Consider the following 24,142-nt stretch of genomic DNA (forward strand, 5'->3'; position numbering starts at 1 on the left):
ATGGAACTCCTGAGTGTACGAATGAGTGGGTCTCTGATTCTTGTGCCTTCTTTGGAGCTTCTTCTCCTTCTGTTGGTTTGCCTTGTCCAACTTCGAAGTGATGGTTTTTGTTTGATTTTATACTTTATTTTGTTATGTTTTGTTGTTTAAAATAAAATGAAAAATGCTTGGAGAAATGGCTCTGACAACCAACAAACAAAACAAACAAAAACATGAAATGACTTGGAATTATAAGTTTTTTGCATATGTGTGTATAATATATAATTCCTGAGATATTTCAATGAAGTTATATGAGCTTAGACCAAAAAAAATTAACTCATGTAAGAGTCATAAAACTATAGTTGCAATATTAAATATATACAAAGTTAATAAAATAATAATTTAATTTAAAATTAAATTTTGTATTATGTTTTCCTGAAACTTTGCCAAAACGGTACTGTCAGTAAATTTTCCCAAGTACCTACATTTGAGTTTATGCTGAACTCTTAAAGTAGACAGTTTTCAGCCAGCTGGCATGGTGGTGTCCACCTTTAATCCCAGCACTGGGGGGATGGGGGAGAGCAATACAGAGGTGCGGCAACACGGTGGGGCGCAGGGTGGGGGCACAGAGGCAAGAGGATCTCTATGAGTGCGAGACCACTTTGATCTACAAAGCAAGTTCCAGGACAGTCAGAACTATTATACAGAGAAACCTCTGTCTCAAAAAACAAACAAACAACAACAACAAAAACAAAACAAAACAGTAGGCAATTCCCATTACTCCGAAATACGGTGAAAACTACCAGAAAGAACACTTCATGGATCTTCAATCCGGGAGCTGGGTCAGACATCTATAGTAACACTTAAAACCAAATGACCACACTAAAGTGGTACTTTCTGCAGGCACACCCTTCATTTCTAAATGTTTGTCACTACCCCAGTCCCTTAGATTTCTTCTACTCAGGGTATCTTAGCACCTTCTCCTACTTTAGATACCTCCTTTCAACCCAAATCATCCTGCATCACTAACCTTTCCTCCAGGCTGCAAATGTACATGTAAGTCACACACACACGCACGCACATACACACCGTCCAAATATCTTTTTACACAAGCCTATCACCTTGCAACACCTGTGTTAGTTGGGGTTTTGTGGGATAGAGGGAACACACGTGCATATATACGAACATACATATTCATTGAGCAGCAGGGCTTTTAGGATATGTCAAGATACATTTACAGAATGTCCTTTTAGTTTGTATTCAGAATGAAAATGCCTCCATAAAACTGATGATGAAGAGTTGTGTCTTGGGGATGGAGAGATGGCTCAGTGGTTAAGAGCACTGGTAGCTCTTACAGAAGTCCTGAGTCCATTTCCCAACAATCACATGGTGGCTCACAACCATCTACAGTGGGATCTGATGCCCTCTTCCGTCATACATGCAAATAGAGCACTCATATACAAAAATAAAACTTTTTTAAAAAAAAAGACAAGTTATATCTTTATAACTTTACTGTTTTTATTACAAAGAAGTCTAAGGTATAACTCTGTGATACAGGGCTTGCCCAGCACGCAGGCCCATACAGCTCTGAGATACAGGGCTTGCCTAGCATTCAGGGGCCATATAGCTCCGTAATACAGGGCTTGCCCAGCACGCAGGGGCTATAGTCAACCCCTAGTACCAGAAAGGAAAACAGAGAAACAGATGGAAATGCTGATAGGTACCAGCACCCTACATGACAACGGAGGGTGGCTGGAATACTTCTTCGGGTACTCTGAAGTCCCAGGCGAGTATCCAACTGCCCATGGGCCACTGTGCCACAAGAAAACCTCAACTTCCCATAAAGGACCTGACAAGGTTCTGCAATCACGTGAAGACAACATGTCGGCCAGTCCCCAGCTACTCCAGTCACGGCCTCTCACCATGGTACTGAGGAAGCCAGATCAGCCAACAGTCGAGCCCGCAGGAATGAGAGGCTGTAAGAAGGAACTGTTTAGGCCTGCACATGTTACAGACATTGACTGCTCACCAGTGACTTGCCAGAACGTAACATCTGGGCACACCTGGGCAGTAGCATCCTTCTTCCTCCTAAGGTTTACCGCTATGTAAACACACAGGCCTCCTTCTCGGGGCCACAGTGGCAGCAAGAAACCAATGTCCCTCCTCCCATGCTACAGCTGCTAAGGAGTGGGTAGGACAGGGTGAGCCATGCCCTGGAGACTGAGGGGTTCTTCACGACAGAGACCTTCTCAGGACACATGACTTCCAGCGCTAACACCAGGATAGACTTGGTGATCTCTGACTAGTCACCTTAAGAGCACAGATCCAGAAAACCAGAGGGTAGGCACATGGACATCACTAGGATTATGTAGCTGCGGTTGTAAATTTGTTTCTCATGAATAAGCCGCAGCAGATGGACCTCTGGAGAAATCTATACAGCTGAGGCTTGGCAGAACTTATAAGAACGGTCCCTGAACCCAACAAAGTCATGGCTTCTTGAACGCCTTCACAGTCACCCCAGGCTCAGCATCTCAGATCCACTCCAGCCTCACTCAGAGCGGGAGCCTGAAACCCTGCATAGCAGAAAGGAGGGTAGCGTTGCCCAAATGCACCTTCGCACTCTCTCCTGTTCAAAACCAAACCAGAAGCCATCCTCATCGACTGCTCGCCCCATCCCCTCTCTCTTCTACTTTAAATAATGTGGAAAACCTGTGGAGAGAGAGTAATCTCCCCGTTACCCTCCTGTGAGGGTGAGGGAGGGCTCAGCCACCAGCTCAAAGGAAGAAAATCCCCCAATTAAAGAGCCAGCCTTCCTCCGTGTCCCTGAGGAAGCCTCTCCTGGACTGTGAGTGAGGGCAGTTGTTCATCTGCTCCCCCACTGCATAACCTGTCTGCTCACTGCAATACATTTGCCAGGTTCCACATCTCTCGTCAACCACAATTTATCTTATGTGACCCAATATTCCTAATTTAGTCATAATTTCTTCTCCTTTTCTTTCTTTCTTTCTTTCTTTCTTTCTTTCTTTCTTTCTTTCTTTCTTTCTTTTTGCTATTAAAAATAAGGCTAATGGAAGTTATACAAGCTTCAATTTCTCTTTCTGGGTAACTAACTTCTCAAACATGTGAATGATTAAGCCGCAATAAATGATTGCATTTGTGCTTGCAGTAATCACCACCAAGGAACACCTAATCAGCAGCTCAGAACTGTAACCAAAGCCCTGGGATGCGGGCTCTTAATTGTCTGCCAAAGACTAACTCCCAGTTTATATTTTTAGAGAAAAATAAACGTCAGATTTTCAGCCTGTTTGCACTTCCCCTGGCCTGCATTCTTCAAAGCACTTTGCAAAGGGGTGAAGACTATACTATCTCCACGTTGAGGATAAACCTAAAGGGTCTGGTTTCTAGGAAATCCCCCAGTCTCTGGGTACCTTCACAAGATCCGTGACCTCCCAACAGCACTGGGGGTCATGCATAAACACTGTACCAATCAGCCTCCAAGGGAAATTTATTTTCAAATACTCTGTGTATTTATGTACAAAGGATAAATACAATTAAATACTCTGAAAATGCAATTAGGAAGATCTGGGGAAGAAAAGGGAGGAGATCACATTCTGCAGACAACGGGAGTCAAAGGCCTCTGACTCTGGAAGGAAAGCTGTATGAATCCAGTCCCTGTCCTCAGCTGCTGACACTGTCTGCAGATCTACTGTTGTATTATAGCAACTCTGACTGTACCTGCAGGGAACAGTGCACCTCACAAAGTTACTTTCTGGGCTTCACCCCCAGTCTGAGGCTGGGGCCAGAGCTCTGGAATCTAGCACTTGCCCAGCATGTGCCAGGCGCTGGGTCCTTCCTCAGGGCTGAGGTGAGAGGTACTCATCTTTCCCAGTGTGGCCAAAGGAACAACAGACCCAGCGAAGAAAACCTTTCTAAGACACAGCATATTAACCTCTAAAGAAAAGATTTGCCTATACTTCACATACATTTTATTTAATAATTAATAGCTTAGTGTAAAAAAGGAAGGGAGAGGAGAGAGAGAGGAAGGAAAGAAGGAAGGAAGGAAGGAAGGAAGGAAGGAAGGAAGGAAGGAAGGAAGGAAGGAGAAGGAGAAGGAGAAGGGAAGGGAAGGGAAGGGAAGGGAAGGGAAGGGAAGGGAAGGGAAGGGAAGGGAAGGGAAGGGAAGGGAAAGAAGGGAAGGAAGGAAGGAAGGAAGGAAGGAAGGAAGGAAGGAAGGAAGGAAGGAAGGAAGGAAGGAAGACAAAACAACAGCACAAGTTGAGTTTCTGTTACCGAGGTGACTGAGGGATGAAAGTTTGGTTGGTTTTGCCAGAAAATGGAAGGATCTCCCTTGCTCCTGGATTGGGAGGATCAACATAGTAAAAAATGGCAATTCTACCAAGGGCAATCTATAGATTCAATGCAATCCCCATTAAAATCCCATCAAAATTCTTCACAGATCTTGAAAGGACAATAATCAACTTTATATGGAGAAACAAAAAACCCAGGATAGCCAAAACAATCTTATATAATAAAGGAACTTCTGGAGGCATTACCATCCCTGACTTCAAACTCTATTACAGAGCTACAGTAATGAAAACAGCGTGGTACTGGCATAAAAACAGAGCAGTCGACCAATGGAATCGTATAGAAGACCCGGATTTTAACCCACAAACCTATGAACAACTAATTTTCGATAAAGGAGCTAAAAGTATACAATGGAAGAAAGAAAGCATCTTCAACAAATGGTGCTGGCACAATTGGATGTCAACCTGTAGAAGAATGAAAATAGACCCATATCTATCACCATGCACAAAACTCAAGTCCAAATGGATCAAAGACCTCAATATCAATCTGAACACACTGAACCTGATAGAAGAGAAAATGGGAAGTACCCTACAACATATGGGCACAGGAGATCGCTTCCTATGTATAACCCCAGCAGCACAGACATTAAGGGCAACATTGAATAAATGGGACCTCCTGAAACTGAGAAGCTTCTGTAAAGCAAAGGACACTGTCATTAAGACAAAAAGGCAGCCTACTGACTGGGAGAAGATCTTCACCAACCCCGCTACAGACAAAGGTCTGATCTCCAAAATATATAAAGAACTCAAGAAACTAGACTTTAAAAGGATAATTAACCCAATTAAAAAATGGGGCACTGAACTGAACAGAGAATTCTCATCAGAAGAAGTTAAAATGGCCAAAAGATACTTAAGGTCATGCTCAACCTCCTTAGCGATCAGAGAAATGCAAATCAAAACAACTTTGAGATATCATTTTACACCTGTCAGAATGGCTAAAATCAAAAACACCAAGGATAGCCTTTGCTGGAGAGGTTGTGGAGAAAGGGGGTACCCTCATCCATTGCTGGTGGGACTGCAAACTTGTGCAACCACTTTGGAAATCAGTGTGGCGGTTTCTCAGAAAAATTGGGATCAACCTACCCCTGGACCCAGCAATAGCACTCTTGGGAATATACCCAAGAGATGCCCTAGCATATGACAAAAGCATTTGTCCAACTATGTTCATAGCAGCATTATTTGTAATAGCCAGAACCTGGAAGCAACCTAGATGCCCTTCAATAGAAGAATGGATGAAGAAAGTGTGGAATATATATACATTAGAGTACTACTCTGCGGTAAAAAACAATGACTTCTCGAATTTTGCATGCAAATGGATGGAAATAGAAAATACAATCCTGAGTGAGGTAACCCAGACCCAAAAAGAAGATCATGGGATGTACTCACTCATAATTGGTTTCTAGCCATGGATAGGGGCCACTGAGTCTATAATTTGTGATCCTAAAGAAGCTAAACAAGAGGGTAAACCCAAGGAAAAACATATAGATATCCTCCCAGCTATGGGAAATAGACAAGATTGATGGGCAAAAAATGGGAATCTTGGGGGGTGGGGTGGGATGGGGATGAGGGGAGATGGGGAGAGAAAAGTGTGAAGGAGAGGATGAGGGGAACTGGGGGAATCGGGGTGATTGGGGGTAAAGGAAGGTTGGATGGGGGAGCAGGGAAACTCATACCTTAGTTAAGGGAGCCACCTAAGGGTTGGCAAGAGACTTGAACCTGGAATGGCTACCAGAAGCCCAGGGCAATGTCCCCAGTTAGCTCATTGGGGCACCTGAGCATAGGGAACCTGAAATGAACCTATCCTATAATCATACTGATGAATATCTTGCATATCGCCATAGAACCTTCATCTAGCGATGGATGGAGATAGAGACAGAGACCCACACTGGAGCACCGGACTGAGCTCCCAAGGTTATAATGAGGAGCAGAAGGAGAGAGAACATGAACAAGGAAGTCAGGACCATGAGGGGTGCACCCAACCACTGAGACAGGGGGGCCGATCTATTGGGAGCTCACCAAGGCCAGCTGGACTGCTACTGAAAAAAACATGGGATAAAACCGGACTCTCTTAATGTGGTGGACAATGAGAGTTGACGAGAGGCCAAGGAGAATGGCACAGGAACTTTCATCTGGCGATGGATCGAGGGAGAGACAGAGACCCAATTAGGATCAACCGTCTGAGCTCTTAAGGTCCAAATGAGGAGCAGAAGGAGGGAGAACATGAGCAAGGAAATCAGGACCACGAGGGGTGCACCCACCCACTGTGACAGTGGAACTGATCTATTGGGAGCTCTCCAAGGCCAGCTGGACTGGGACTGAATAAGCATGGGTTGAAACTGGACTCTCTGAACAAGGCGGACAATGAAGGCTGATGAGAAGCCAAGGACAATGGCACTAGGTTTCGATCCTAATACATGAACTGGCTTTGTGGGAGCGTAGCCTGTTTGGATGCTCACCTTCCTGGACCTAGATAGAAGTGGGAGGACCTTGGTCTTCATGTAGAGCAGGGAATTTGGACTGCTCTTCAGTATCGAGAGGGAGGGGGAGTGGACTGGGGGAGGAGAAGTGGAGTGGGGATAGGGGGAGGGGAGCGGGGGGAGGGGGCAGTATGTGGGAGGAGGGGGAGGGAAATGGGAAACGGGGAGCAGTTGGAAATTTTAAGTAAAAAAGAATAAAAAAAAATACAAAACGAGAAAAAAAAAGAAGTAAAAAGAAAAATAAGTATTGTTCTTTAGAGGCCTGTGAAGAATGGTGCTGGGATTTTGATGAGGACTGTATTGAATCTGTAAATTGCTTTTGGTAAGTTTGCCAATTTTACCATGTAAATCCTACTGATCCATGAGCATGGGAGATCTTTCAATTTTCTGATCTCTTCCCCAATTTCTTTTTTCAAAGACTTAATATTCTTATAGGTATTTGACTTGTTTGGTTAAAGTTACCCCAAGATATTTTATATTATTTGTGGCTGTTGTAAAGGGTGTTGTTTCTCTGATTTCTTTTTTTAAAAGATTTATTTATTATTATGTATTCAGTGTTCTGCCTGCAGGCCAAAAGAGGGCATCATATTGCACTATAGATGGTTGTGAGCCACCATGTGGATCCTGGGAATTGAACTCAGGACCTCTGAAAGAGCAGCCAGTGCTCTTAACTGCTGAGCTATCTCTCCAGCCCCTCTCTAATTTCTTTCTCAGTCCATTTATTTCTAAATAGGAGGGCTACTGATTTTTTTTTTGAGTTAATCTTTTATCCAACCACATTACTGAAGGTGTTTATCAGCTGTAGGAGTTCCCTGGTAGAATTTTTGGGGTCACTTATAAATACTATTATATTCTGTAAATAGGGGAAGTTTGAATTTTTCCTTTCAAATTTGTATACCCATGATTTCCTTTTTGATGTAGGTGGGTCTTCTTTCTTTGTGTTTCTTTCATTGGTTAATTAATAAAGAAACTGCTTGGCCTGATAGGTCAGAACATAGGTGGGTGGAGTAGACAGAATAGAATGCTGGGAAGAAGGGAAGTGAGGCAGACGCCATGATCCTCTGACCCAAGATGGACGCAGGCTAGATTCTTTCCTGGTAAGCCACCACCTCGTGGCGCTACACAGATTATTAGAAATGGGTTAATCAAGATGTAAGAGTTAGCCAATAAGAGGCTAGAAATAATGGGCCAGGCAGTGTTTAAATGAATCCAGTTTCCGTGTAATTATTTCGGGGCATAAGCTAGCCAGGCACCCGGGAGCCAAGTGGCAGGAATGCAGCCCGCTGCTCCTTCTACACCTTTTGTTGACTTATTGCTTTAGCTAGAACCTCAAATACTATATTGAATAGATATGGAGAGAGTGCACAGCCTTGTCTTGTTCCTAATTTCATTGTGATCTCTGTGAGTTTATCTCCATTTAGTTTTATGTTGGTTGTTGGTTTGCTGTATACTGCCTTTATTATGTTTAGGTATGTTTCTTGTATCCCTGACCTCTCTAGAACCTTTATCAAGAAGAGGTCTTGAATTTTGTCAAAGGCTTTTTCAGCATCTAATGAGATGATCATGTGGTTTTTTTTTCTCTTTCAATTTGTTTATATGTTGGATTACACTGACAGACCTCACTGCATCTCTGTGGTGATTTCTTGGAAAATTGGGAATCATCTACTTCAAAACCCAGCAATACCACTCTTGGGCATATACCCAAGTGATGCACAATCATACCACAAGGACAATTGCTCAACTATGTTCACAGCAGTACTATTCGGAATAGCCAGAACCTGGAAACAACTTAGATGCCCTCAACCAAAGAATGGATAAAGGAAATGTAGTACATTTACACAATGGAGTATTGCTCAGCAGAAAAAAAAAACCAACACCATGAAATTTGCAGGCAAATAAATGGAACTAGAAAAAAACATCCTGAGTGAGATAAGCCAGGCGCAGAAAGACAAACACGGTGTGTTCTCACTCATAAGTGGATACTAGATGTAAAGCAAAGGATAACCAGGCTACAATCCACAGCCCCAGAGAAGCTAGGTAACAAGGAGGACACCAAGACGGATGGGTGGATCTACCTGGGAAGAAGAAAAGATAGGATTTCCAGGGTAAACTGAGGGTAGGAGCAGGGCATAGAGGTGAGAAAATGGAGGGATGGGAACATGAGGGATGGTCGAGTTGGGGGCACAATGGAGAGGGAAAGTAATGAAAGAGATATCTTGATAGAGGGAACCTGTTGCGGGAGGTCCTTCCGCTCCTCCAGCCAATAGCTGCTGAGATACCAGCCCATTGGGGCGTGGTCTCTCTCCCTTTAAAAAAGCGGCCACTTCCCTCCTCGCTCTCTCTTTGCTTCCTGCTCTGCTTCCGGCGACTAGACTCCTTCCTGATTGTGCAAAGGGCTGTTGTCTGGGACGGTGATCTGTAAGTTTTTTCCCCTTTAAATAAATATCACCCTATTAATCATAATTCCAAACTGGTGTGGGATTGTTTATGACTTACACCTTCAGGAATCCTTACAGGGTTTGGAAGAAACCCGGTGTCAGGGAAGCTCCCAGGAACCCCCATGGATGACCCCAGCTAAGACTCCCAGCAATAGTGGAGAGGGTGCCTGAACTGGTCTTCCATTGTAATCAGACTGGTGACTGCCCTAACTGCCACCATAGAGCCTTCATCCAGTAACTGATAGAAGCAGATGCAGAGATTCACAGCCAAGCACTGGGCCGAGTTCTAGGAGTTCAGTTGAAAAGAGGGAGGAGGGATTATATGAGCAAGGTGAGTCAAGAGCATGACAGGGAAACCCAAATAGACAACTGACCGGAGTTTGTGGGAGCTCGTGGACTCTGAACCAACAGCTGGGAGCCAGCAAAGGACTGACCTAGGCCCTCTGCATCTAGGTGACCATTATATAGCTTGGTCTGTTTGCGGGGCCCCTAGCAGTGGTTTCCAGGCAGTACAACAGGCTGATCATCCTATTTCTAGCTCACACATTGCTAGGGTCGCAAGCACATGTATCCACACCTAATTGTTTATGTAGGTACCAAAGATCCCAGCTCAGGTCTTCTGAATTGCACTCTTATCTACTGAGCCATCTCTCCAGCAACAATGATCAAAACCTTAAATACATAAACTTCTGTACAGTTTAGCTTTTGCCATTAAGATGTCATACAAAAGCCGGGTGGTGGTGGCGTACACCTTTAATCCCAGCTCTCAGGAGGCAGAGGCAGGCGGATCTCTGTGAGTTCGAGACCAGCCTGGTCTACAAGAGATAGTTTCAGGACAGGCTCCAAAGCTACAGAGAAAACCTGTCTTGAAAAACCAGAGAGAGAGAGAGAGAGAGAGAGAGAGAGAGAGAGAGAGAGAGAGAGAGAGAGAGAGAGAGAGAGAGAGAGAGATCATACAAACACATAAAGCACAAACATCTCCATCTAAACAGAGTATCACTAGAACTTCTGCAGTCCCAGCATCCCTTTCTGCCTCCCCACGGGCAGCCTGAACCCTGACTCCAACACCAGAGAAGCTGGCCTGATGTGGGAGCTTTCTGTATGGAACCACACTGAACACACTCCTTCATATGGGGCTTCCTTTATGCTTGTGATGTTTGTTCCTTTAGGCTATGTGGTATGTTCGGTATGGCAGAGCGACTTACCTGTTGCTCTGTCAACTCTGTGAGTCTGCCCAGGCAGACTCATGCTAGCGCAGCCTTGCTTGTCTATTGTTTGTCTGCTTTGGTTTACTTTCTGGTTCCTTAAGAGGGTCTCCTGCAGCCCAGGCTGACCGCTAAGTCACCATGTAATGATGATTGTGAGTCCTGATCCCCCTGCCTCCACCTTCCAAGGCTGGGCTTATAGGCACGCACCACTGAGCACAGCTTGCTCCTCTGTTGATGAACAGCTGAGGCTTCCAGTTATTTATCTTTTACCAATAATGCAGCAACAACCCTTCTCGCATGGGGTTTCTGCTGCAGTGTGTCTGTCCTCTTCTTGTTGAATATCCCCACAGCAAGAACATACTTGCTTCCACGGACACCAGCAGCTTTCCAGGGTGGCTGTCCTGATCCACACTCACACCAGGAGTATGTGAACACCCCTAGTTATTTGCTGCTGTTCTGTAGAATTACAATTAAACCTGTCTGTCTATTTCAGAATCCCATTAAGTAGCATGAGACAGCTCTGAACTCATTACTTAGCCCACACTGGCTCAAATTAGCGATCCACCTGTGTCAGCTTCCTAAGTGCTGGGATGTACTGCCGCTGGCTTACCACTGATTCGGTGCATGTGTGAATGTGTCTGTGTACACGTATGCACATGTGTTGGTATACATGAGTGTACACATGTCAAGGCCTGAGGTTTGTTTAGTGTCTTCCTTGATCACTCTCCCCTTTCCGAGGCAGCCAGGCCCTCTTGCTGAGCCCAGAGCTTGACAACTGGGGCTAGGGTCGTTAACCAGCTTTGCCCAGGAACCATAAGGGCTGGGATGCTGGCAGACATCACACCTGGCATTTACAAGGCTTCTGGGCATTCAAACTCAGGTCCCCACATTTATCCACTGTGCCAGCTTCCCAGCTCCTCACAGCTGATTTTTAAATGTGGACACTGCTTCCTTGGAAGTGCTCTCATGCGTGTAAATTTTGGGACTGACTTTTCAGGATGCGCTAAAGATGTTCCTTATATTTCATAGATGGGCCGTGCTGTTTTATATTACAAAACGTGCAGCTGCAGCTTAACAAGTCCCACCCAAGTCAATACTTATTTCAGATCTACATTAATAAACAGGAAGGAGCTGGGCCTGCAAGGTACTTCCCAGGTACTAGACAGTTAACGGCAATGGGGAGCCTTGGTTCCGATGGTCTGGGATGCTCAGCTATTTGCCTCAAGGTGCCCACCATGTTCTTTTCCTCCCAACCATGGGCACATTTTTCAATTCGCTAAACTCATTTCCTCTGGCAATTATTTAGCCATGTGATTTTTCTCTATGAGTTCAAGGCCAGCCTGGTCCACATAGGACTTTCAGGCCAGCCAGAGCTACAAGGTAAGACCCTGCCTATCAAAAAAAAAAAAAAAAAAAAAAAAAAAAACACGTTCTGAGGCTGATGAGAGAGCTGATCAAACCCCATGTGTAGCACTGAAGTCTTGCGAAAACAGAGGTGATTATCTCTCTGTTGTCAGAACTCTGAAGTGGGACATGAACTTCAGAGACACCAACACTGTCACCATCTATAGAGGTAGAAAAGCATCAGCCCAGAGTAGTTCTGTTGTCTACTATGTCAGCCTGCAGTGGCTCTGTCATCTACTACCTCAGCCTAGAGCAGCTCTGTCATCTATTACATCAGCCCGGAGTGGCTCTGTCATCTACTACCTCAGCCTAGAGCAGCTCTGTCATCTATTACATCAGCCCGGAGTAGTTCTGTCATCTACTACATCAGACTGCAGCAGCTCTGTTGTCTACTATGTCAGCCCGCGGTGGCTCTGTCATCTACTACATCAGCCTGGAACAAGTCTGTCATCGATTAATCAGCCTGGAGCAGCTCTGTCATCTACATCAGCCTGGAACAAGTCTATCATCTACTCAAGGTCTTGTTTGGAATGTTAACCGATTTACCTTGTCTTTCTTTTATCTTAGATAAACTGACTTCTTTTTTAATATTGGGGGGAAGGGGCTGGAGAGATGGCTCAGCAGTTAGAAGCACTTGCTGCTCTTGTAAAGGCTCCAAATTTGGTTGCCATCAACTACATGGAAGCCCACACCTTCATCCCATTCAGCAGACAGCTTCTGGCCTCTGAGGACATGGAATGCATGTGGTGCACTTAAATCCACGCAAGCAAAACCACGTACACGAAAAGATCAAAAGAAATAAATTTTTAAAATATTTGGATTCATAAAATACAGTTTTCATCATCTGTGTATATATATAGCAAGAAACTATAGAAAACCTAAACCACCTATCTGGACTTTGAGTGCCATTAAGACCATGGCAGTTTCCTGGGCCAAGTTGATGACCCAATCAGAAGTGATAAAATGTTGTCCTTATGTTGTTATGATCTTACACTGGGCAACTGGTTGATTGACTGATTGTGTTAGTAATTTGGGTGAATATGAAGTCACAAATCAGTGACATTTCCTTTTTATAAGTATATTTTGTTTTTATTTGTAAAATTAGCTTAGAAAGTAACAGGTTTCTTCTTTTTTTTTTTTTGTTTTCTTGTTTTTGTTTTTGTTTTTCGAGACAGGGTTTCTCTGTGGTTTTGGAGCCTGTCCCGGAACTAGCTCTTGTAGACCAGGCTGGTCTCGAACTCACAGAGATCCACCTGCCTCTGCCTCCCGAGTGCTGGGATTAAAGGCGTGGGCCACCACCACCCGGCAAGTAACAGGTTTCTAAATGAGATTTTCATATACATTTCATTTTGTTTGTTTCTTCCTTCATTCGAGTTTAATCCCCAATGTGAGGTATTAAAAGATGGGAAATTTATCCACTAGTATCTAGAGGTGGGGCTTTGGCAGGTGATTGTGACTAGAACTAGAGCATTATCACCAGAGTTGAGCTCCCATGACAGAATACTGAGATCAGAAGACACACACGCAGCACATACATGCAGCATTTATCATATATGCAAGCATGCCACCAGTCTCTTGCTATGCAATACCCTCACTACCTTAAAATCTACCAACCAAGACCATCACCAAATGTTGCCCACAGACCTAGGTCCAGAACCATGAACCAAAACAAAACTCTTCTTCAATATGAAAACAGTCTTTCAGGGCTGGAGAGATGGCTCAGAGGTTGAGAGCACTGGTTGCTCTTCCAGAGGACCTGGGTTCAATTTCCAGCACCCACATAGCAGATCACAACTGTCTGTTAATTCCAGCTTCAGGGGACTGAACACCCTCATACATGTACACATGCAGACAAAACACCAGTGTACATAAAATAAAAATAAATTAATAAGTTGTTAAAAAATGGCATCAGATCTTTGAATATAAGGTTCACATATAGCTGGGTGGTGATGGTGCACACCTTTAACCCAAGCACTTGGGAGACAAAGGCAGGTAGATCTGAGTTTGAGGCCACCCTGGTCTGGAGTGAGTTCCAGGACAGTCAAAGATACACAGAGAACCCCTGAAACCCTGTCTCAAAAAAAAGGGGGGGGGCTGCTCATTCCTATATACTTGATTAAAAAGAGCTTGTGGTAAATTCTGAACTCAGGTTTTTCTTTCTCCTCATTTCATTTGTCCAGTTTTTTCTGTCATTGCTCATTAGCACTTCTACCTGAAGATGGAAGAGGCCACTTTAGTCAGTCAATAGTTACTCCTACTGAAAGAGACGGAGAAGTAATTCTAAGCTATTGGCTAAAACAAGTCTTGCCTCTCGCCCTATTCAGCTCACCATGTGAAGACCACAGCTAGATGACTAAGGCAGACTACACATCTACACAACAAACATAAAGAATTCCTGATGGACAAAACAGTGCAAACTAATCAATTCTACCCAGAGGCTATAACACACGAAATACACAAATATGATGAGCCCAAACACATATACTATACGCAGCATGGTTTGATGGAAGAAACTCTCATTAAAGAACAGGAAATCTAGATTCTAATCCCGGTTCTGCAACTAGCTGGGCAATCTTAAAGAAAGAGACAGCAGATATATATTCAGTTGGCCACAGTCTATAATAAGGTTCTGAGATAAGTGTTTCCAAAGTCCCTTCAAACTCTGAAACCCTGTGAACACACACGGGCAAGGTACTTTTCTGTACCCGTCCTCATTAGCAGAGACCCAATCAATGCCTGCGCTCACTGCCCAAGGCTATCCCAGTGCTACCCCAGATACTGTAGTTTGTTCTTTCTGAGAAATGCCCAAATCACAGTTTACTTGGCACGAATGCCTCCCTCAGCAGTCGGTCTTCAACACGCAATTAAGAGTTCCCATGTTCAATGGGCTCTTAAGCCTGTGGTTACAACCTAGAATACTGTTCATTGCTGCTGCCCCCTCAAAGAGAGCTGCTACATGTGCCTTGTTCTGTATTAATCGGCTCTCTCTATTCCTGACATACTTAGTTCTAGGTCAACTAACTTCTCACACATACACTCCAATTATTTTTAGCTACCCCCGCCCATCTTCCCTTCTCCCTTTAAGTCTTACCAGTTTTCATAGAGAAATCTTCACTTCATTCCAACTGGAGAGACAGCCCAGACTGAGAGCTGTGTGAACTGACAAAAAGCAAACAAAAAGAAGGAAGCAGTGTGGTCTGCCCCTCTGCGGTCCATGAACACACAACTCCATCCTGTCACTGCAGTGTGTAAACACACAACTCCATTCTGTTTCTGCAGTCCGTGAACACACAACTCCATCCTGTCACTGCAGTGTGTAAACACACAACTCCATTCTGTTTCTGCAGTCCGTGAACACACAACTCCATTCTGTCACTGCAGTCCATAAACACACAACTCCATTCTGTTTCTGCAGTCCGTGAACACACAACTCCATTCTGTCACTGCAGTCCATAAACACACAACTCCATTCTGTTTCTGTAGTCCGTGAACACACAACTCCATTCTGTCACTGCAGTCCATAAACACACAACTCCATTCTGTTTCTGCAGTCCATGAACACACAACTCCATTCTGTCACTGCAGCATGTAAACACACAACTCCATTCTGTTTCTGCAGTCCATGAACACACACTCCATTCTGTTTCTGCAGTCCGTGAACACACAACTCCATTCTGTCACTGCAGTCCGTGAACACACACTCCATTCTGTCCCTCTGCAGTGTATAAACACACAACTCCATTCTGTCACTGCAGTCTGTAAACACACAACTCCATTCTGTCACTGCGGTGTGTAAACACACAACTCCATTCTGTCCCTCTGCAGTGTATAAACACACAACTCCATGCAGAGTTGGCTTGGTTCCTGTGCCTGCCACACATTCGTCCTCCATAACCACCAGCATTAAAGAGGGTGGGAAACTTTTAAAATTGTATTTACTTTTACTGTGCTGTATTTAAGCCATTGGTAGCAGTGTTGCCCCTGACCAGTTACTCAATTCCTACTCTCTCTGTAGTACAGTACAGTATTTTCCTATATTATAGTTACTTGTTGGTATTTCTTTTGTGCTATAACATCCTAATTTCCTTAATGGCAGGATTTATATATCAGCAATATTGGCATCTCAGGTGACTAACAACTAATAGATGCATGTTGACATCAAAATATTTCTGTTTTTCACAAGGTACATTATTTGCTATGTGGAGCTCTAAGGCTTCGGTGGAGTGGCCGGCCTAGGACTTAAATACCACATTTAGAACCCTTTCAGAAAAGAAATACAACACAGAAAAAAAATTACAGTAAACGTCTAAACTTTTTTTTACCCCGAGACAGGGTTTCTCTGTGTAACAGTCCAAGCTGTCCCGGAACTCTTTCTGTAGACCACGCTGGCCTCGAACTCACAGAGATCTGCCTGAAGTGGTGGGCATGTATGCCTTATTACAATAAGAAAATGTGTAGTGGACAGGTCGAAGTAATAGAGAAACGAATGGTTCATGCGATATGGAATGATCCAGAAAAGAAGACCTGATTATGGTGAGGAGTGGGCAGACACTGGAGGCCTGCTTGCCACCTCGATCCATGGTGACAGCGGGAGGGGTAGACTGAGGCCAGATCTGCTTGCCACCTGGTACCATGACGATGATGTCCGTGCCAGGCTGCTGCCAAGCACTATATGAGATCCTGGACCTTCAGCAGCCATAGCTTGCCACTAGGGCCAATAGAGAAGTCGGGGAGCTGCACCAGATACTGCAGCCGGGTTGGAGACTGAGGGCCACGTCAAAGCAGGGCCATAAAGACGTGGGTGGACTGTACTGGCACCTGGGGTCATGGTATCATCTGGGCCCAACTACTGCTAAGGGCCATTTTAGGGCCCTTGGCCCTATAGCACCCGGGGTCTGGATTGACATATGGGGCACCTGTTGCCCCCAAGCGCCATGAGGATGCCCAGGGTCAGATCAATCACCTGAGTCCAGGTTGGTGTCTAAGGGCCAGGAAGCATCAAGATCTGAGTGGCCTGCGCTGCTACACAAGGTCATGGTTACTATCCAGGCCCACAGCCAGGCCTTGGGTTGACCCAGCATGGCATCTACCCTATCTAGGACCAACTGGAGCTGGTGAAGAGACTGGTCCTGTGGAACAATACCCGCAAGATCTCCAAGACCAGTGGCAGCCACAGGATATCCCAGAGGAGTTCTGGTTAGGATGCGGTGAGGATGGTGGACCAGAAACCAGACCAGAGAGTCACTGCAATGAACATTTGTCAGTAAAACCGATGGGACAAAGAGGTATTCTATAGGGCACACTGAAGCCCCATTGCTACCAGGATGGATGAAGAGGTTTGGAGAAGCAGAAAAGGAAAAGCAAAAAGATTCTTCTGTTGTGGATTTTGTTTTGGTTTTGTTGTGGGTTGTTTTGTGCTTTTGTTCGGTTGAGTGCTTACTTTGATTTGTTCCCTTATGGAGGATGTGGCAGGGATGAGGGGAGGACAGGGGACTGGGTGGTGAACGGAATTTGGATGCCTGATGTGAAACTCCCAACGAGTGAATAAATAAGTTATTAAAGAAAAAACCACCTAAACCTGATCTTTAAAAGCCATGGCATTACAAGGCCTGCAGTCTTGTAGCCTAATCCCATCCCTTGCAGGTAAAAAAACCTCCAGACTTAAGGGTCTTGACACAGTCAGTGACAGCGCCAGGCTCACAAGGATGCTGTTCAGACAAGAAGGAAGGAAGGAGGGAGGGAGGGATGCGTGAGAGAGGGAGGAACTGTATCAGTTCTTGGAGAATTTTGTGCTACATCCTGACCACATACATCCCATTAGTCCTCCAACTCTCCCATCCACCCTTCCGCCCAACTTTATGCCTTTTGTTATGATGACCACCAAGGCCAACTGAGAGATGACCTTTGTAATCTCTTGGCTTCTCTGTCCTGTGGAAACTACATCGGTATGTGAAATGATTGGGGTGGTTGTGGGTTTGCATACATACACACATGCATGTGCACGTGTACAAACATGCATACACTCGTGCACACACGCACTACTACTACTACTACTTTGGGTTCTGAGGAATTTTGAAGGTCACTGTAGATATTATGAAGAGCTTAACCAGATAACCAAATTTTACTAATATAGGCATCCTACCAAGTATTGTGGGCTAAGGGATAAAATAGATTCCTCCACATCTTTAAAGATGACAAAGTTCTTTTGTTTATAAAAACAAAAGTAGGGGGCTGGAGAGATGGCTCAGAGGTTAAGAGCACTGAATGCTCCTCCAGAGGTCCTGAGTTCAATTCCCAGCAATCACATGGTGGCTCATAGCCATCTATAATGAGATCTGGTGATGTCTCCTGACCTGCTGGCATACATAGAAGGAATGTTGAATACATAATAAATAAATAAATCTAAAAAAAAGTAAATGAAACATTAGCTACTGATAGTAGGAGTATATTCTAATTATGCATTGGGATGTCCTTTCTACAGATTCTAACTTATGAGCCAATGCATGTTCTGGCTTTTGTTAATTTTATATACTTACATACATTATGAGACAACAGTGTCTCAATAGCCTATGAGACCAATTTAAAAATGGGAATCGTAGATATAAGCACAGTCAAGAACAAATGAACACACAAAGTCGTTTGTGCCACGCACCCCTAGGGTAATTATGATTTTGACAGAGAAAACCTAAATTCACATAGTAGGAAAACAAATGTCTTAGGCATTTGGAGCCTGGAGAATTTGGCCAAACAATTGTTCCTGGCGCACAGTTTGTGTCTTCGTGCTCAGATGTTGTTGAAACAGCAGACTTAAAAGAAATAATGTCAATGAATCCTACCAAGCACTATACATGACCTCTGGGGTAATTAGCAATCATTCAAAAGCAACAAGACTAAAATGTTCTATTCTTTATTACTGTCAGCTCTTATCTTGATCAGCATTTTAATAAAGATGGTTCGTTTCTAAGACAGTTTCATGAATCAGTCATAATTACATTCTGACACGCAGTGAATAGTAAAGCGAAACTAAATATCACTTCATCAACCTTTCTAACCTTTATGCAAGTATTAACTGTAAATAATTTTTACACAATCCTACAACAGGAAATCTGCATATTTCTTAGCTTTGTACATACTTTACCCCAAATGAGTTTTCTGTGACCTATACCTGAAAAACACAATCAGCCGTAATTATCCAGTCCTGTGAGCTGTTCAGGTGTTGCCTTTCAGAGTTCAAACCAACTTCAAGTATAAAAGGCTACTTTACTCTACAAATGTACAATATGCAAAGTGGGTTAAGTAGCCCAAGGCATCTCAGAGCATTATGGCTTGAAAGAAGTCTACCTGGAATCACGACGTCATAAGAAAGCTATCCTTAAGCAAGGTGACACGCACAAAAATTGACTCGCAGATCACACATGGAGGAGCAGCTACTGATGACTGGATCACAGCTAAAAGCTGCTGGAAGGAGACTACGAACTGAATGCAAGCTGGGCACTCACGTATCTGAGTCTTTCTTCACAGGACGATGCGGCCAAGTAGTTCAAGGGAGTGTCTGAAACTGTCAGCAATGGGAGACTGGCCTAGGGGCAGTGCTCTGAGCCCGGGCACTCCAGCTAAGCCACCTCAGCGTTCCCTCACCCATAGGGTCCTGCTGAGTTTCCCGTGACTAATTTATTTTTGCTGAGGACTAATTTAAAAATATTCGGGGCCATCGAAGTGAACATAAATCAACCAAAGCAAATTAACACTAGATTTTGGGTGGCCCAGCTGTCCCTGATCACTCAAAAATCTCCAAGGAAATACAATGCTTTCTCGGGAGCAAGCTCTTCCCGGGGAGTAAAATAACCCTGCTCAGACTATTGTGGACACACAGCCAGACTGCCAGGCTTGTACTTCACTCAAAAATAAAAAAGTTTACAGGAAATATACTGAGTAATATTTTGGTCAAACTGATCTCATTTAAAGACATAAATGCTATACCTGGTACCCCACTATTGCTTTCCTTAGCGCCATTTCAATTTTAGGACAAGCGCTTCACAGAAGGCAGTCTAAAGTTATTCCCTGTACGATTTCTTACTATCTTCCTTATAAAACAACCTTACTACGATGTTACTGATGTTAAGGCAGAAGACGTTCATCAACTGGGGAGGACTGAAACACAAAAATGTGTTGTTCTTTGTGTGACAAATTTTGTCTGATTTTTCTACTTGGCTTTCCTGTGCACAGTCCTTTCTGCTACCGGAGGTGCAAGCTAAGCAGCGGAGGGTGGGGAGACGCGTTGATTTAAAAAAAAAAAAAAACACAGATTTTTCCAGAAGAAAAAAAACGGTGGTTAAGATTTAAACAAAGCTAAAGATGGCTCCCTCTGAGCCCTGATGGGGTCCCCTACCTCATTAGGGACAACTGAAAACTTGGGATGCATTTTTGTTTCAAGAGAATCCAAAAGTCCTTGGTATAAAGCAGACTTGGGGGTGCAGGGCCCATTCAGTCTTTCTGCTCCACAACCACCACGACAAAAGTATAAAACCCCGCCTCGCTGCCAGGCCACAATGACTCTTCCCACATCAAAGGCTTTGCACCACCACGGTTTTTTTCTTCTTCAAAATTTATTCAAGCTAAGGGCAGAGAGACAACGATTCATACTCGCTAATTACCCTAATTATCTCTTCCCTTTTCTGACCAGCTCCGGCCAGGGCTAAGTGCTATCTGGATTTCTCACAACCTCCCTCTGCCCTGTCCATCCAGCCCCACAGTGGGGGCTTTTCAGAGGTTCCTCAATGTAGGGTTCAAGCAAATTAAATAATGATTCTGTTAGTTTTGACACGTTTGCGCGTTAAATATGAGGACGTCTTGGTTAATTTGGCAAATTCCTCGCATCTCTTCATGGGTAGACTCATAGTAACACCCTCTTTTAAAGGAGCTTCTCCTCATGTCTCCTTTTCATGATCTAAATGAAATGTTTATTGGATTACAGTCCTTCTCTGCGGACCTCCATGGTGGCCTGTGACAGAGCTTAAAAGTTCCTTTAATTGGCTTGAGTTTTAGGGGAGGGGAAAGAGAGACTTCTATTTCACATTACATCACTAGCCGAGAAAATTGCCATGTATAATTAAACTAATTTATCTCATGATTCAAAGAAGCCACTAATTCATATTTAAGACACACTTCCTTTAAACCATTTTTGTCACCACAGAACTGATTTCTTGTAATTAAACTGAAAATAACTATTTATTCAAGGAAAAGAATTCAAGTCCTAAACTATGTATTTTATATGTAAGGCACAGCTGTTTGTATTTCAGTTAAAAGCAAGTATATAACTAATATATTTTATAGAAAATCTTTATTTTCATTTTACAAGACAGGAAAAAATATTTTTTTAAAAGCATATACCCCAAATTACTTTTCCACAGGCTATCTAACACAAAGTATTCATTTGGGGATAAAGATGAATAAGAATTATATCTTAAAATTACATCACAACAATTTTTAATTTTAATCCTATTTATCCATTTCAAGAAAACAAAACAAAATCACATATTACTGATGAAGTTTAATTCCTGTTGCTATCAATATATTTTTCTCAGTAATTTCAAGTCAATTTTTCTCAAGCACAAAATAAGCTCATAGATGACAATACCTTGGGTCAATTTCCTCAATTTACTTAGCCCAAGAGTCGCAAATCCCAGAAATTGATTACACATCAAATGATCAGTTTTTGTCAAGTGAACACCAGTGGTTTTCGGGAAACCAGCTTTCTCTTGAGTCCAGGGGTCTGCTCTGGGACTTCTCTTCTCCTTTGTCCCGGTCAGTTCTAAGTATTAAAAGGGCAGCTCCCAAGTAAAGACATCACCACGCTGACAAAGAGACCCCCGCGGAAGACTGACTCGGGTGCCAGTCCAGTAGAGGGCAGTTGGGTGGACGCTAACCCCTAGGCTAACAACCCGAGAGCTCCAGTGCAGAAAAGCAGGCACCACGAACACACCGGCAAACCACTCCCAGCAGCTGTGAATGCCACCTCAGGACAAAGCGACAAGATCCATTTATTTAACAACTCTAACACCCTAATGCCAGTACAGGGGAAGAGATGAAGGCCACAATGTCTTGTCGGAAGGCATAAGCATCTTTTCTACAGTTTGCAGCTGCAGACTACAGTACAGAACATCCTCAAAGTGTCCACTAGCAGAGTAAGACCCACGGAAAACAGACCATAAAATCTAATAGCTTCTTAAAATGTTTTTGATCAAGAAAGCATAACAGCTGGGCGGTGATGGTGCATACCTTTAATCCCAGCACAAGGAAGGAGTTTGAGGCCAGCCTATTCTACAGAGCAAGTTCTAGGACAGGCCCCAAAGCTACAGAGAAACCCTGTCTCGAACAAACAAACAAACAAACAAAAAAGTCCAGAAATATTACCAAGTAAAAGATATGTATTCACCCCTGAACTAAATAGTACAAACTTAGTAGCAACAAAACTGTTACTGTCTTCAATTATTAAGTATCTATGCATTTCATATTTAAAATCAACTCATGCTAAATCAAAATACAGTGCTTCCAAATGAGCAACGTTTTGTCAGAAATGGAAAATTCTGAAGAGTTGATGCTAGGACCTATCGCTCTCTAATTTCATTTCCCAGATGATACTGACGAAAGAGAGAATCATACTGTGGATGCTCTACTGGCTGCTGTCCACAGCTCATAGTTACCGTCCAGGAGTCAATCGCCTAAATTTTAATTTTAAGAGGAAATGAAGAACTCTCAAAATTTAGAAGCCGCTTGTTGTCACTGTAAAAGAGGATCAGAATGCTGGCTTACCGGTGACAGCCTATCTTTGTTAGAAACACGGCAAAGGCTACCACACAGGACAGTTCCCACGGGGACGGCATTTCAGAGCTGTTCTAGAGTTAAACTGGCGATGAAAATTCTAAAAGGACAGTGAGATTCACACAGAAGCTGTCAACTTTAAAATCTACACACAGCATTTCTTTCACTGTGGAGTGAATCAGACAAAACAGTCTGCGTGGTAAGTGATGGAGTGAACAGAATTTTTTTCTTTTCTTTCTCTTTTTTTTTTTTTTTTTTTTTTTGTAATGCTCATTAGTGTTTCCCCATGGGTATGGGGTCTTCTGGAACTGGAGTTATAGACAGCTGTGAGCTGACATGTGGGCACTGGGAATTGAATCCAGACCTTTAGGAAGAGCAATCAGTGCTCTTAACAACTGAGCCATCTCTCCAGCCCAAGTGAACAGAATTTTTACCCAAATATAAAAGACAGGTCTATACGGTCACCTGTTCACAGAACCAAGCAGATGGGACCAGAAATCATTTTGCTAGCCAATTCCACCCTTAAGGCTAATAAGATTCTTCTGTCAAAATATCAGTTAGTCCTCCATACCTTTAAGATCACAATTTTAAATACTAATGATAGCACAGATTGTGTGGAAAGAATATTATTCAATCACTATGCACTTAAGACATATTTTAATCTATATAAAATTACTGGGCACCATGGCTCACATCTCTAATCCTAGCACTCAAAAGCCTGAGGCAATCTTCTTGCCTGAGTTACACTATGAGATTTGGGCCAGTCTGCCAAATAGATTAAGACTCTGCCTCTGCTGGGTGGTGGTGGCGCACGCCTTTAATCCCAGCACTTGGGAGGCAGAGGCAGGCGGATCTCTGTGAGTTCGAGGCCAGCCTGGTCTACAAGAACTAGTTCCAGGACAGGCTCCAAAGCCACAGAGAAACCCTGTCTCGAAAAACCAAAAAAAAAAAAAAAAAAAAAAAAAAAAAAAAAAAAAAAAAGACTCTGCCTCTAAAGCCAGGCAGTGATGGTGCATCCTTTAATCCCAGCATTTGGGAGGCAGAGATAGGCAGATCTCTGTGAGTTCAAGACCAGCCTGTTCCACAGAGTGAATGCCAGGACAGGCTCCAAAGCTACACAGAGAAATCCTGTCTCAAAAAAAACCGAACAAAACAAAACACCTCACACAGTTTAAAGACTCTGTCTCATAAATAAATAAATAAATAAATAAATAAATAAATAAATAAATAACAAAACAATAAATGTAAAAGCTAGGGCTACAGATATGCCTTAGAAGTAGAGTACTTATTTCACTAACACTTGTGAGTGCCTGCATTCAATCTCCAGGACTGCAAATAAATACAGAAGTATGTGTGCATCTGTCTGTCTGTGTGTGTCTGTATATATGGAAATAACATTTTCATTTGATTCTAACAAACCAATAATCTCAAATTACTGAATCATCTGCAAC

The 24,142-nt window shown here is 43.4% G+C and overlaps 1 protein-coding gene across 3 annotated transcripts in view; it reads right to left on the reverse strand.

The window, feature by feature from the left end:
* The window catches only part of Afg1l (AFG1 like ATPase), a 176,582-nt gene that overhangs the window by 53,127 nt on the left and 99,313 nt on the right, over positions 1-24,142 (reverse strand). The window lies entirely within an intron of this gene.

The sequence above is a fragment of the Chionomys nivalis genome, chromosome 2 (assembly GCF_950005125.1).
Source record: "Chionomys nivalis chromosome 2, mChiNiv1.1, whole genome shotgun sequence".
Lineage (NCBI taxonomy): Eukaryota > Metazoa > Chordata > Mammalia > Rodentia > Cricetidae > Chionomys > Chionomys nivalis.